Source organism: Triticum aestivum, chromosome 7A, assembly GCF_018294505.1.
Source record: "Triticum aestivum cultivar Chinese Spring chromosome 7A, IWGSC CS RefSeq v2.1, whole genome shotgun sequence".
Classification (NCBI taxonomy): Eukaryota; Viridiplantae; Streptophyta; class Magnoliopsida; order Poales; family Poaceae; genus Triticum; species Triticum aestivum.
Genome location: NC_057812.1, coordinates 384,500,299 through 384,513,868, shown reverse-complemented (window position 1 = coordinate 384,513,868; position 13,570 = coordinate 384,500,299).

The window sequence follows — 13,570 nt, the reverse complement described above, 5'->3', positions numbered from 1 at the left end:
CACAAAACTCAACAAAGCCTTCGTGAGATCCATTAGTATAAGAAAATAAATCACTACTATAAGTACTATATCAAACCAATTCATATTTTTTTTCATTATTCTACTGTATTCCAGCTTTTCTATGGGAAAAACTCATCAAAGAAAACCATAGAGCCATCAAAACAAGCACACAACGCAAAGAAAACAGAATCTGTCAAAAACAGAACAGTCTGTAGTAATCTGGGTGTTTCGAATACTTCTGTAACTCCAAAAACTTTGAAAAATTAGGATGGCCTGAGAAATTTGTATATTGATCTACTGCAAAAGGAATGGGTATTTTGTCGCTCTCTAGTTAAAAATGAGAATTATTTTCGCGAGCGCAAAAGTTTCTATTTTTTCAGCAAGATCAAACAACTATCACCCAAGAAGATCCTAAAGGATTTACTAGGCACAAACACTAATGAAAACATAAACAACACAATCATAACAGTAGCATAATTGTGCTAACACTCAAAAACAGGAAGCAAGAAGCAAAAATAAATTTTATTCATTGGGTTGCCTCCCAACAAGCGCTATAGTTTTATGCCCTTAGCTAGGCATAAAGCAAGGATCTACGTTTTGTCATCTCCAGTTCGAGATCCATAAGATTCCCTCATGATTGATTCATATGGTGGCGTAGTTCTTATTCTAGAGAAGTGTTCCATACCCTTCCTCAAAGGAAATTAGAACTTAATATTGCCTTCTTTCATATCAATCACGACACCGATAGTGCGTAAAAATGGTCTACCAAGAATAATTGGACAAGACGGATTGCAATCAATATCAAGAACAATAAAGTCTATGGGCACATAATTCCTATTTGCAAGAATAAGAACATCATTAATTCTTCCCATAGGCTTTTTAATAGTAGAATCCGCCAAGTGAAAGTTTAAAGAACATGATTCAATATCGGTAAGACCAATCACATCACATAAAGATTTCGGAATTGTAAAAACACTAGCACCCAAGTCACCCAAGTCACACAAAGAAAACACTCATAATTTTTAATCTTGACTTTGATAGTAGGTTCCCTTTCATCATGCAATTTTCCAGAAATTGAAATTTCTAATTCCAACTTTTCTTCTAAAGCTTTCATCATAGCATCAACAATATGTTTAGTAAAAGCTTTATTTTGTTCATAAGCATGGGGTGAATTTATCATGGATTGCAACAAAGAAATACAATCAATCAAAGAGCAACTATCATAATTAAAGTCTTTGTAATCCAAAAGAGTGCGCACATCACTAGCTAAAGTTTTTACCTCTTCAAACCCACTTTTATCAATTTTCTCAACAAGATTTTCACCCTCCAAATTATCAGGACGCCTTCTAACTAAAGTTGACTCTTCTCTAGTCCGTTTTTCATCAATCTTAACTTTACTAAACAAGGAATCACTAGAAGAAACACCAATCATTTTAAGATCTTCATCACTTTTGCAAAAGTAATCACTAGAAAACTTTTTTCTAAAAATTCTCTTTTAGCTCTAAGCATAGCGGTTCCTTTTCTTACTTTCATCCATAGAAACATAAAGAGCTTTAATTGATTCTTCTACCTTAGGCACAAAAAATTTCATCTTGAGACTTTCCACATCATGAGAAATTCTATCAACACTTCTAGACAAATCATCAATCTTATTCAACTTTTCCTCTATGGTAGTGTTGAAAACTTTTTGCGTGTTGATAAATTCTTTAATATTATTCTCATGATCAGAGGTGTTCCTATTATTATTATAGGAAGGATTTCCATAGGAATTACCATAATTATTAGAGGAATTACTAAGGAAAGGCCTAGGATTAAAATTACCTCTATAAGCATTGTTGTTGAAATTATTTCGAGAGATAAAATTCACATCTATGGCATCACTATTTTGCTCAATCAAAGTAGACAAAGGCATATCATTAAAATCAATAGGAGCACTTCTACTAGCAACCAATTTCATAAGAGCATCGACTTTTTCACTCAAAGAAGAAATTTCTTCAACCGAATTAACTTTTTTACTAGTAGGAGCTCTTTCGGTATGCCATTGCGAATAAGTTACCATAATATTATCAAGAAATTTGGTGGCTTCACCCAAAGTAATTGCCATAAAAGAATCACCCACGGCTGAATCTAAAAGATTACGAGAAACAAAATTCAATCCCGCATAAATTTTTTGTATGATCATCCAAAGATTTAACCCATGAGTTGAGCAATTCCTTAGCACCATTTTCATCCTTTCCAAAGATTGTGCAACATGCTCATGTTCAAGTTGCTTGAAATTCATGATCTGGGTTCTGAGGGAAATAATTTTTGCTGGCGGAAAATACTTAGTGATAAAAGCATCTTTGCACTTATTCCAAGAATCGATACTATTGCGAGGCAAAGAAGAGAACCAAATTTTTGCAGAATCACGCAAAGAAAACATAAATAATTTCATCTTCACAACATCATTGTCCAAATCTTTTTTATTTTGCATATCGCATAATTCCATGAAGGTATAAAGATGGGACGCGACATCATCATTAGGAGTACCGAAAAATTGATCTTTCATAACAAGATTCAGCAAAGCAGTATTAATATCACAAGACTCTGCACTAGTGGCGGGAGGAGCAAGCGGAGTGCCAATAAAATCATTGTTGTTGGTATTTGAGAAATCACACAACTTGGTGTTCTCTTGAGTCATGATGACTACGCAAAAATATTGCACTCAACAACAGATCCGGCAAGAAAACGGCGAGCGAAAAAGAGGGGCGAATAAAAAGTCAAATTTTTGTGAAGTGGGGGAGAGGAAAACGAGAGGCAAATGGTAAATAATGTAAATTGTGAGGAGATGGGATTTGTGATTAGGAACTTGGTATATGTTGAAGATCCTCCCCGGCAACGGCGCCGGAAATTCCTTTTGATGTCGCTTGAAGCTACGTCGGTATTTCCCCAAATAGGACGGGATGATGCATCACATCGGTGGTAGGTATTCCCTCAGATATGAAACCAATGTTACCGAAACAATACGAGAAGCAAGCAACACAACTTAAACACCACCTACACACAAATAACAACTACTCGCAACCCGACATGTTAAAGGGGTTGTCAATCCCTTTCGGGTAACGGCGCCAGAAATTGGCAAACGGACATGAGAGAGTTGTAAATATTGATAGATCGAACGCCAAATAAAATAAATTGCAGCAAGGTATTTTTGGTTTAGTAGATCTAAAAATAAAAGCAGAGGAAAAGTAGATCGCAAAGGCAAATAATATGAGAAAGAGACCCGGGGGACGTAGGTTTCACTAGTGGCTTCTCCTGAGAAAAATAGCAAACGATGGGTAAACAAATTACTGTTGGACAATTGATAGAACTTCAAATACTCATGACGATAGCCATGCAATGATCATTATATAAGCATCACGTCCAATATTAGTAGACCAACTCCTGCCTGCATCTACTACTATTACTCCACACATCAACCGCTATGGAGCATGCATCTAGTGTATTCAGTTCATGGAGAAATGGAGTAATGCAATAAGAACGATGACATGATATAGAAAAGATCTATCTATGTAGAGATATACCCCATCATTTTATCCTTAGTAGTAACGATACATACGTGTCGGTTCCCCTTCTGTCACTGGGATCAAGCACTGTAAGATCGAACCCACTACAAAGCACCTCTTCCCATTGCAAGATAAATAGATCAAGTTGGCCAACAAAACCCAAATATCGGAGAAGAAATACGAGGATATAAGCAATCATGCATAAAAGAGATCAAAGAAACTCAAATACTTTCATTGATATAAAAAGATAGATCTAATCATAAACTCAAAGTTCATCCTATCCCAACAAACATACCGCAAAAAGAGTTACATCATATGGATCTCCAAGAGACCATTGTATTGAGAATCAAACAAGAGGGAGGAAGCCATCTAGCTACTAACTACGGACCCGAAGGTCAACAAAGAACTACTCACGCATCATTGGAGAGGCACCAATGGAGGTGGTGAACCCCATCCGTGATGGTGTCTAGATTGGATCTGGTGGTTCTGGACTCTGTGGCGGCTGGAATTGATTTTTGTCGACTCCCCTAGGGTTTCTGGAATATTGGGGTATTTATAGAGCAAGGAGGCGGTCCGGGGGGCACCCGAGGTGGGCACAACCCACCAGGGCGCGCCTCGGCCTCCTGGCGTGCCTTGGTGGGTTGTGCTCTCCTCGGAGCACCCCCCAGGCGCAGCCTTGGCCCATTAGGTGTCTTCTGGTCCGTAAAAAATCTCCATAAAGTTTTGTGGCATTTGGACTCCGTTTGGTATTGATTTTCTGCGATGTAAACAACATGCAAAAAACAACAACTAGCACTTGGTACTATGTCAATAGGTTACTACCAAAAATGATATAAAATGACTATAAAATGATAATAAAACATCCAAGATTGATAATATAACAGCATGGAACTATCAAAAATTATAGATACGTTGGAGACGTATCAGGCGCTCGCCGAGAAGGAGGAGGAGGCCGCCGACTGGAAGATGCTGCATGAGTAGAGCAGTGCCTCGGGGATGACGCTGATAGTAGTCATTGAGGAACTGATGGGTGACTTGAGGAAGATCCGGATCGAGCACGAGCAGGAGGTGGAGGAACCCATGGCTGCTTTCAAGCAAAGAAGTGAGGAATTGAAGAAGGGGTTGGAGGATGTCGTCGCCCGACGATCCATCGATGAGTGGAGACAGTAGCGACCCAGATCGTTGTCTGCAATTTCCTTCTTCTCTTGCCCCCATGTATTCCGGGCTTTGCCGCATGTGGCATTTTAAATTATCCAGAATATGTAAGACAATTATTATCTGCGCCATTGTAAATTTGTCGTCGTATTATCCGTTGTCATTTTATTTGTGGTCGCATTATCTATTGCCCTATGTGCCAATTTAAACTAGGGCGGAATACGAGTTGAAAACACGAACAAAGCAAATGTTGCCATGGGATCACAAGCAAACACCCTCCGTCTAGGTGCTTTAATTAACCCATTAATGGAGAAGTTGTGAGCGAGGTGGGTGGCGGCTGGTGTATGGAGGTCAAAGAGCTTGCTTCCCGGTGAGCATGGGCGGCCTTGCTGGTCGCACGTGTCCCGTCGAGCCTGCGAGGTGGACAGGATGCACACGTCCCGTCGAGCCTGCGTGGCGGACTGCTCGCCACGCGTCCCATCGAGCCTACACAGCGGACTTCTCGTGCTCGTCCCGTCTAATCAAACAGCTGCACGCACGTCACCGAGTATGATTAAATTTCGACACGGTTAATACAATACAACCATTTGCCATATTAACGTGTCAGCTTTTTGTTTCAAAAAGGACTTCCTTGGCTACTAATGTGTGCGCCTCTTCTCAAACAGGACAATTTCTTTTACCACGACATATATGTGCCATGTCATGAAACCATGCCAAGTTTCATGTTTTTTGGGTGAGTTTTTGATTTACCGTGATTTAAAAACCGAGATTCTCAATGTGTCAGGATGACAATAAGTTTGTAATTCATTCCCATTCCTTAAATGAGACCTAAACATGCACCCAATGCCACATGTACGGTTCCCACCCATTTTGCTTCACTGGAGCATGTGCTTGTAGTTCAAATTTGAATTATGGACTACATTAAATGCGTAGAAAACTTAATTAGTAATATATACAATGGCCAAACGAACCCTGAACAGTTTCAAATTTCAGCATGACACTCCTGTTATTCCATGTTGGCTATAGAAAACAAAGTTCAAGGCGAGAAGAGGCAGTGATTATTGTTTCGCCCACAAGAGGGTCATGTTTATCTACTGAAACCACGAGGGTTGCGACATGCTCCGGTTTGTAAGAGGCTTGTAATATAGCTTCGCCGAAATTGGACAATTATATGTACCATGTAGTGACACCATGCCAAGTTTCATGATTTCCTGGTGAGTTTTGGATTTACAGAGATTTAAAAACCGAGATTCACAATGTTTGTGGCCAAGCGAGGACGGCGAGACGGTTAAATTCGTTCACATTCGTTCCATGGGACCTAAACATGCACTCCAAGGAAACATGTACTTATTTTCTAGCCATTTTGGTGCACTGGAGCATGTATTTGTAGTTCGCATTTGAATTATGGACATTAAATGCCTAGAAAACTCAATTAATGAATAAAAAAGGTCAAACGAACCCTGAATAATTTCAAAGTTCCCCAGGAGCAGCCAGGGCACATTATGTTCATTCTGGTGCAAAAAAATCTTTGTAAAGTTTCGTTGCGTTTGGACCGCGTTTGATATTGATTTCCTACGATGTAAAAAACATGCAGAAAACAACAACTGGCACTTGGCACTATGTCAATAGGTTAGTACAAAAATGCTATAAAATGACTATAAAATGATTATAAAACATCCAAGATTGATAATATAACAACATGGAACACTCAAAAATCATAGATACGTTGGAGACTATCACCGAGCCAGCCGGAATGGTGCGCACGGGCTCCACCTCAGGCCATTTGGTGAATTTGTCGACGGCGACGTAGATGTAGCGGTAGCCCCCGGGCGCTCGATGGAATGGGCCCAGGATATCTGGCCCCCAAACCGCGAACGACCATGAAAGTGGGATGGTCTGGAGGGCCTGAGCGGGCTGGTGGATCTGCTTGGCATGGAACTGACATGCCTCGCAAGACCTCACCAACTTAGTGGCATCACTGAGCGTTGTGGGCCAGTAGAATCCACTGCGGAACGCCTTGCCCATGAGGGTGCGTGGCGAGGAGTGATGCCCGCAGTCCCCACTATGGATGTCGGCCAGCAGCTCGCACACCTGCTCCTTGGAGATGCACCGCAGAGAGACGTCGTTTGGGTACCTTCGGTAGAGCTCACCATCCTGGACGCAATACGCGGTGGCCTGACGGGCCACGCGTTCTGGATCTTCCTCCTTCTCTAGCAAGGTGCCTCAGAGCAAGTATGCCTTGAACTCCAGCACCCCTCCTGAGGTTCGAGCGCGAGAAGCCGGTGGGCCCCTGAGGTCAGGCCGCAAGCTGGGGCGCCTGAGGAGGGTGCCATGGGCGGTTCCTCCCAAAGCAGCGCTGGTCTGTAGTGGGGGGAGCCGCTGATGGTTTGAAGAGCCGTTCCTCGAAGACACCAGGCTCTTGCAGAAGGCGTCGAGATGCCCTCTTGGTGATGTCATCCGCCTCCTTGTTCATGCCACACGGTACATGCGGCAATTCCAAGCCCAAGAATCGTTTCTCAATTTTGCATACCTCTTCAAGGTATGCCTCCATGTGCTAGTCCTTTGTCTTGTACGCTTTGTTGGAGAAGTTGACGAGGAGCTGGGAATCGCCCCTGATGGTGAGGCGCCTGACCCCCAGAGCTGTCGTGGCCTTGAGGCCAGCGATCAGGCCCTCGTACTCAGCAATGTTATTGGTGACCTTCTCGCCATGCTAAAAGCATAGTTGCACGACGTAGTAGAGCTTGTCTTGGGTAGGTGAGATGAGCATGGCTCCGCCCCCCGCGCCTTGGCACGTGAATGCGCCATCGAAGTACATGACCCAAGCGTATGGAGCTTCGTCTCCGGGCGTGAGGGAACGGTCCTCGCTCACCCCTCGGCCAGGGGTTTAGTCCATTCTGCCACAAAGTCATCAAGGGTCGCGCCCTTGATGACTCTGGTGTTGCTAAACTCCAGCTGGAATGCCTGCAGCTCAATGTTCCACTCAGCAACCCTTCCTGTGGCGTTGGGGCTCCGGAGCACCTTCTCCAGGTGGTATGCGGAGACGACCTTAATAGGGTGGCCTTGGAAGTAATGGCACAACTTTCTGGAGGCGACGGGGAGCACGAGCAGGATCTTCTGTGGCATGGGGTAGCATGCACGCGCATCACGCAACACCATGCTGACGAAGTACACGGGATGCTCAATGAGGGAGGGGGCACTGACAACGTCCTGCCCCTCTAGAGACGAGGGAGCCTCGAGAGCCTTCCCGTCTAGCGGGGTAGCCGAGGCCTCAGGAGCGCCAACCTCGGGAGACCTGCCATTTGGTGGGGTGGCCGAGACCTCATGAGCGTCGTCCTGAGGTTGTGGTGCCATGGTCGGGCATGGGGCGCTTCACCGCACACCCGCAACCGGACGCTCTTGCCGGACCGCCACGAGTGCCGCGCTGGCTGAGTGGGGCGTAGTGGCCAGGTAAAGCACCAGGGGCTCGAGAGGACGAGGCGCTACCATCACCGGCGGGCTGGTGAGATACCTCTTGAGGTCTTGGAAGGTCGCCTCGGCCTCTAGAGTCCATTCGAACGAGCCCTTCTTCTTCATCAGCTTGAAGAATGGGAAGGCGCGCTCGCCTAGCTTGGAGATGAAGCGCCCCAGCGAAGTTACGCAGCCCGCAAGCTTCTGCATCTCCTTGAGGGTCTACGGCGAACTCATCTTTTCTATCGCCTTGACCTTCTTTGGGTTGGCCACGATCCCCCTGTGCGACACCAGGAAGCCCAACAGCTTGCCGGACGAGACGCCGAACACACACTTCTCCGGATTGAGCCGGAAGTTTACCTTGCGCGGGTCGGCAAAAATTTCTTCCAAATCACCGATGAGAGTTCTCGCCTCCCGTGATTAGACCACTATGTTGTCGATGTATGCCTCGGCGTTCCTCCCAAGTTGCCGGCCCAGTGTGATGTGCATCAATCGTTGGAAGGTTGCACCGGCATTGCGCAGCCCGAACGGCATGCAGGTGTAGCAGTACACCCCGCACATGGTCAGGAAAGCCATCTTCTCGTCATTCTGCACCGCCATCTTGATTTGGTGATAGCCTGAGAAGGCGTCCAGGAAGCACAACAAGTCGCACTCGGTAGTGGAGTCAACGATCTGGTCAATGCGTGAAAGAGGGAAGGGGTCCTGAGGACAAGCTTTGTTGAGGCTTGTGAAGTCAACACACATGCGCTCCTTTCGGCCCTTCTTGGGCACGATGACTGGGTTGGCCAGCCAATCCGGGTTCCGCACCTCTCGGATGACGCCAGCCTCTTACAGCTTGTGGACCTCCTGAACGATGAACGACTGCTTCTCCAGGGCTTGTCGTCGTGCCTTCTGCTTCACCGGGCGCGCACCGGGGCACACCATGAGGTGGTGCTCGATTACTCCACGCGGGAAATCGACCAAGTCCGTTGCCTCCCATGCAAACACGTCCTTGTTTGTATGAAGGAAGCTGACCGGTGCCTCTTCCTGGTCTAGGGGAAGGCCGACGCCTATGGTGAAGGTGGGGCATGATCCCCCGTCGTCGTTGATTGGCACCTACTTCATCTCGGCCTGGTCCTGGGAGAACAACTGCTTCTTGACCGGTGCGGCCTCTAGGATCTCTAAAGCGCCCCCCCGCGTCTGGCCGCCGCGGCCTTGAAAGAGAGCTTGAGGGCCATGAGTGCGTCCTTGGTGTCCCCTGCCATGGTGAGGACACCGCTGCTTCCTGGAATCTTCATGATGTTGTAGCCAGGGTGAGTTGCTTCCATGAACTTGGTGAGGGCCGGATACCCAAGAATGGCGTTGTACGGGAGGCCGATGCCGGCAATGTTGAAGTCGATGAGCTCGGTGCGGTAGTTGTCATGCGTACCAAAGGTGACGGGGAGGCGGATCTGTCCGAGTGGAAAGGGGGAGCCATTGGTAACCCCCGAGAAAGGCTTGGCGGGGAGGAGCTGATCATAAGGCACATGGAGCAGGCCGAAGGCTTCCACGGAGAGGACATTGAGATTGGCGCTGCCGTCGATGAGGGTCCTGGTGACTGCCACGTTGTAGATGGTGGGGGTGCAAAGTATGAGGACTACGCCAGCGCCGACCATGGCCTTGGAGTGGTCCCTGGAGTCGAAGATGAGGTCCACCTTGGGCGCCGCCCAACCTGGAGGAGCTCCCCACTGCGACTGGGCGGCCCCCATCTACCAAAGGAGCTTCCTAGCGTGGTGGCTCAAAGTGGGCGCCTGGGACCGTCAAGAATGGCCGCGACCGCCTGGGGCGCCGATGCTTTGAAGCCCGCGACAAACAGGTCGCGCAACTCCTCCCAAGAGGCTAACGAAGACTTTGACAGGTTGAGCAGCCAGGAGCAGGGCACACCTATGAGAGCCATAGGGAGCCAATTTTCCATGACCTTGTCGTTGCCGCCTGCCGCTCAGACGGCCTCTACATTCGTCTAGAGAAACTCCGCAGGGTCTGCCACGCCGTCGTACCGTGGTGACAACTCCGGCCTGAACTTGGGCGGCAACTGTACCCGTCGCAATGCGGGGGAGAAACCTCAGAGGCCTGCGATGCCTCCGGACGCGCCCGGAAGACCGGTGAGTGGGGCAACACCTGCCATGGGAACCGAGCAGCGAGGGCAAAGCGCGGCTGATGAGGAGGCAAACCTCCGACACGCCCTACCCTGCTCGCGAAATGTAAGATTCAGGGCTCCGCAGACCCAAGAAAGTTCGAACTCTGGGGCGTGTGCGAAGAACTCAACCTGTCCAACCAGCCTGTGCGTCACCCCCACGGCCTAGCTCGACGAATAAGAAAGGAAGGGACACATCAGTTTACCCAGGTTCGGGCCACCTTGCGGTGTAAGACCCTACTCCTGCTTTGGGGTGGATTAGCCTAGCGAGGGGCTAAGGATGAACTATTACAAAGGAAGAACGAACTCAGGAGGTCTATTATATTGTGGGTGTGAGCTAGCAAGGTCTCTCTCTCTTGGATCCCCCTACCTATGGTGGCGGCTAAGCTATATTTATAGTGGTCTTGGTCCTCTTCCTCCGAGCGAAGGCGGGAAGGGATCCCATAGTGGCCAATTTTGAAGGGGGACAAGAAGTACATTCTATCCTGACGAAAGGTGGTCTTCGCTTGCAATGCTTCTGGTCGTGACGCCGTGGTGGGCTTGGCGATGACATCCGCCCTACCATCCCAGCGGTCCTGGTATTGTTGCACGGGACTGGAAACCTTTGGCTGATTCCTCGGGACCCTGTGCCCGCGCTTGCCTCCTTAGCACCGAAGAGGAAACCTGTTGCTCTGCACCCACTGGCGCCCGCCTGGCCTTGGTCGTCATGGCTTGCATCATCTCAACCTCATGAGGTGGGCGCATGCATATGAATCTCTGCTCCTCGGGAGCCAGCCTGTCTAGTCTTGCTGGTGCTGAAGATGGGCCATACCAAGTCGTCGATGGAGCCACGCCATGGGCCGCAGGCAGTCAAGTCTGGGTACCCTGCTTTCCAGAACGCCGACAGGCGCTGTCTGCGGCGTTTCAACGATTCATTGCTGGGCCTGCCGTTGTCCTTCCCGGGAGTGCCATTGTCGTCTTTCAGGGTGTCCACCATGTAGACGTCGTATGTGGATGTGGCCGTCCAGCGGCCGATGATGGGGGGGGGGAGCAACATCGGTGTTAGCCGTGGTTCCACTATCCTCATTCATGTATTCGATGTTTTCTGAAGTGTAGTCCAACATGTCGGTTAAGTCTTCGACTATGGCTACTAGGTGGGTGGTGGGTGGGTCATAGAATTCCCTGTAATTCACCTCGAGGGGCTGCTGAACATAGGACAAGGGTGAGTTATCTCGAATAGCCATCATCCGGATTCGGTCGAGCACTTCGTTTAAGAAAGTGGGGCTTGCCGAGCTAACATGTGGTGGCTGCTCTGGATCGATCTCCGTTGTTGCGGGGCGGGAAGTTTTCCAGGCCCGAACTGAACCTTGGTCTTCCAGGGCCGACTTGACCTCGAGGCCTGAGGTTGGGCTTGTGGCCGGACAGACATAAGAGACCGAGGACAAGACCTAATCTTCGGACGCTGTCTCCTTATTGGGGCTCAAAGCCAAGTTGGTGAGGGGGAGTTCAGGCATGGATGATTCCTGACTTCTGAACATCGACTCGTTGCTGGGGCTCAAGGCCAGAGGCATGTCATGAGGAGAGGGTTTGGATGAGAGTGACTCTTGGCGTCCGAACACTGCTTCTGCGTTGAAGCCTGAAGCTGGGTCTTCAGTGAGCACTGTTAGTGCGGCTAAAGGGGATTACTGCTCTCCGGACAGGGTGGAGCTGTCCGAGCTCGAGGACGGCTGATGGATTGAGGCTGATCCATAGATCAGATCGGGAGAAAGCTTCGGAGCAGGCACAACGGGCCCCATGAGGGTATGAGGAGAGGCTGCGAATCTAGCAAAGACCAGATCGCCTCGGGCGTCCACGATGTACTCCAAGTTGCCAAATCTAATCCGTTGCTCAGGAATTGTGGATTTCGTCTAGATGACTAGTTGGGTTGGCGTACAACACGATGCTGCCGAATGGGCGGGGATAAAGAGGTCCTCAGAGCTGACACCATCTCTGATGATCACGCAAGCCATCGATCCTTCGGCAACCCAACAACAGAACTCTCAATGAAAGCACCAATGTCGGTGTCAAACATGACGGATCTCAGGTTGGGGGTCCCGAGCTATGGATCTAGGATCAATGGGGAACAAGGGATGAAGAACATGGTGTTTACCTAGGTTCGGGCCCTCTCGAAGAGGTAAAACCCTATGTCTTACTTGATTGTATTTGATGTGTATGATATGGTTACAGAGTCGATCTACCTCGAGATCAGGCGAGCAAAACCTTAGGTTGATGGGGTGATGGATGTTGCTCTAGCCCTAATGACTAAAACCCCTTGGTTTATATAGACACCGGTAGGGTTAGGGTTACATCTGACCGGATACAATAAAGGAAATATCATGTTAAATCTTGACTTGGAGGGCACACCACGACTCAGGAGATCTTCTATCTAGCCACAGACCCGCACTCTAGCTTGGCCACATAGTAGCCCATTAGTCCGACCCATAATCAAAGGGTCGGCGGCCCGAGGACCCCTTAATCTAGGACTCTCTCACTCGCCACCTTGCCAAAGGACGCTGACACCAGGGCGATTGAAGCGGCCATCAGGCCCATCGTCGACAAGTGGAGCGAGGTGAAGTGGGTTGAAGGCTAGCGCAGGTACTAATTGTCGCTGTCGGTGTCAAAACCGGAGGATCTCAGGTAGGGGGCCCCAAACTGTGCGTCTAAGGAGGATGGTAACAGGAGGCAGGGGACACGATGTTTACCCAGGTTCGGGCCCTCTTGATGGAGGTAAAACCCTACGTCCTGCTTGATTGTTCTTGATGATATGAGTAGTACAGGAGTTGATCTACCACGAGATCAAAGAGGCTAAACCCTAGAAGCTAGCCTATGGTATGATTGTTGTTATCCTACGAACTAAAACCCTCCGGTTTATATAGACACCGGAGGGGGCTAGGGTTACACAGAGTCGGTTACAAGGAAGGAGATCTACATATCCGTATTGCCAAGCTTGCCTTCCACGCCAAGGAGAGTCCCATCCGGACACGGGATGAAGTCTTCAATCTTGTATCTTCATAGTCCAACAATCCGGCCAAAGGATATGATCCGGCTGTCCGGATACCCCCTAATCCAGGACTCCCTCAGTAGCCCCTGAACCAGGCTTCATGACGATGAGTCCGGCGCGCAGATTGTCTTCGGCATTGCAAGGCGGGTTCCTCCTCCGAATACTTCGTAGAAGATTTTGAACACGAGGATCGTGTCCGGCTCTGCAAAACAAGTTCCACATACAACCGTAGAGAGAATAATATTTCCATAA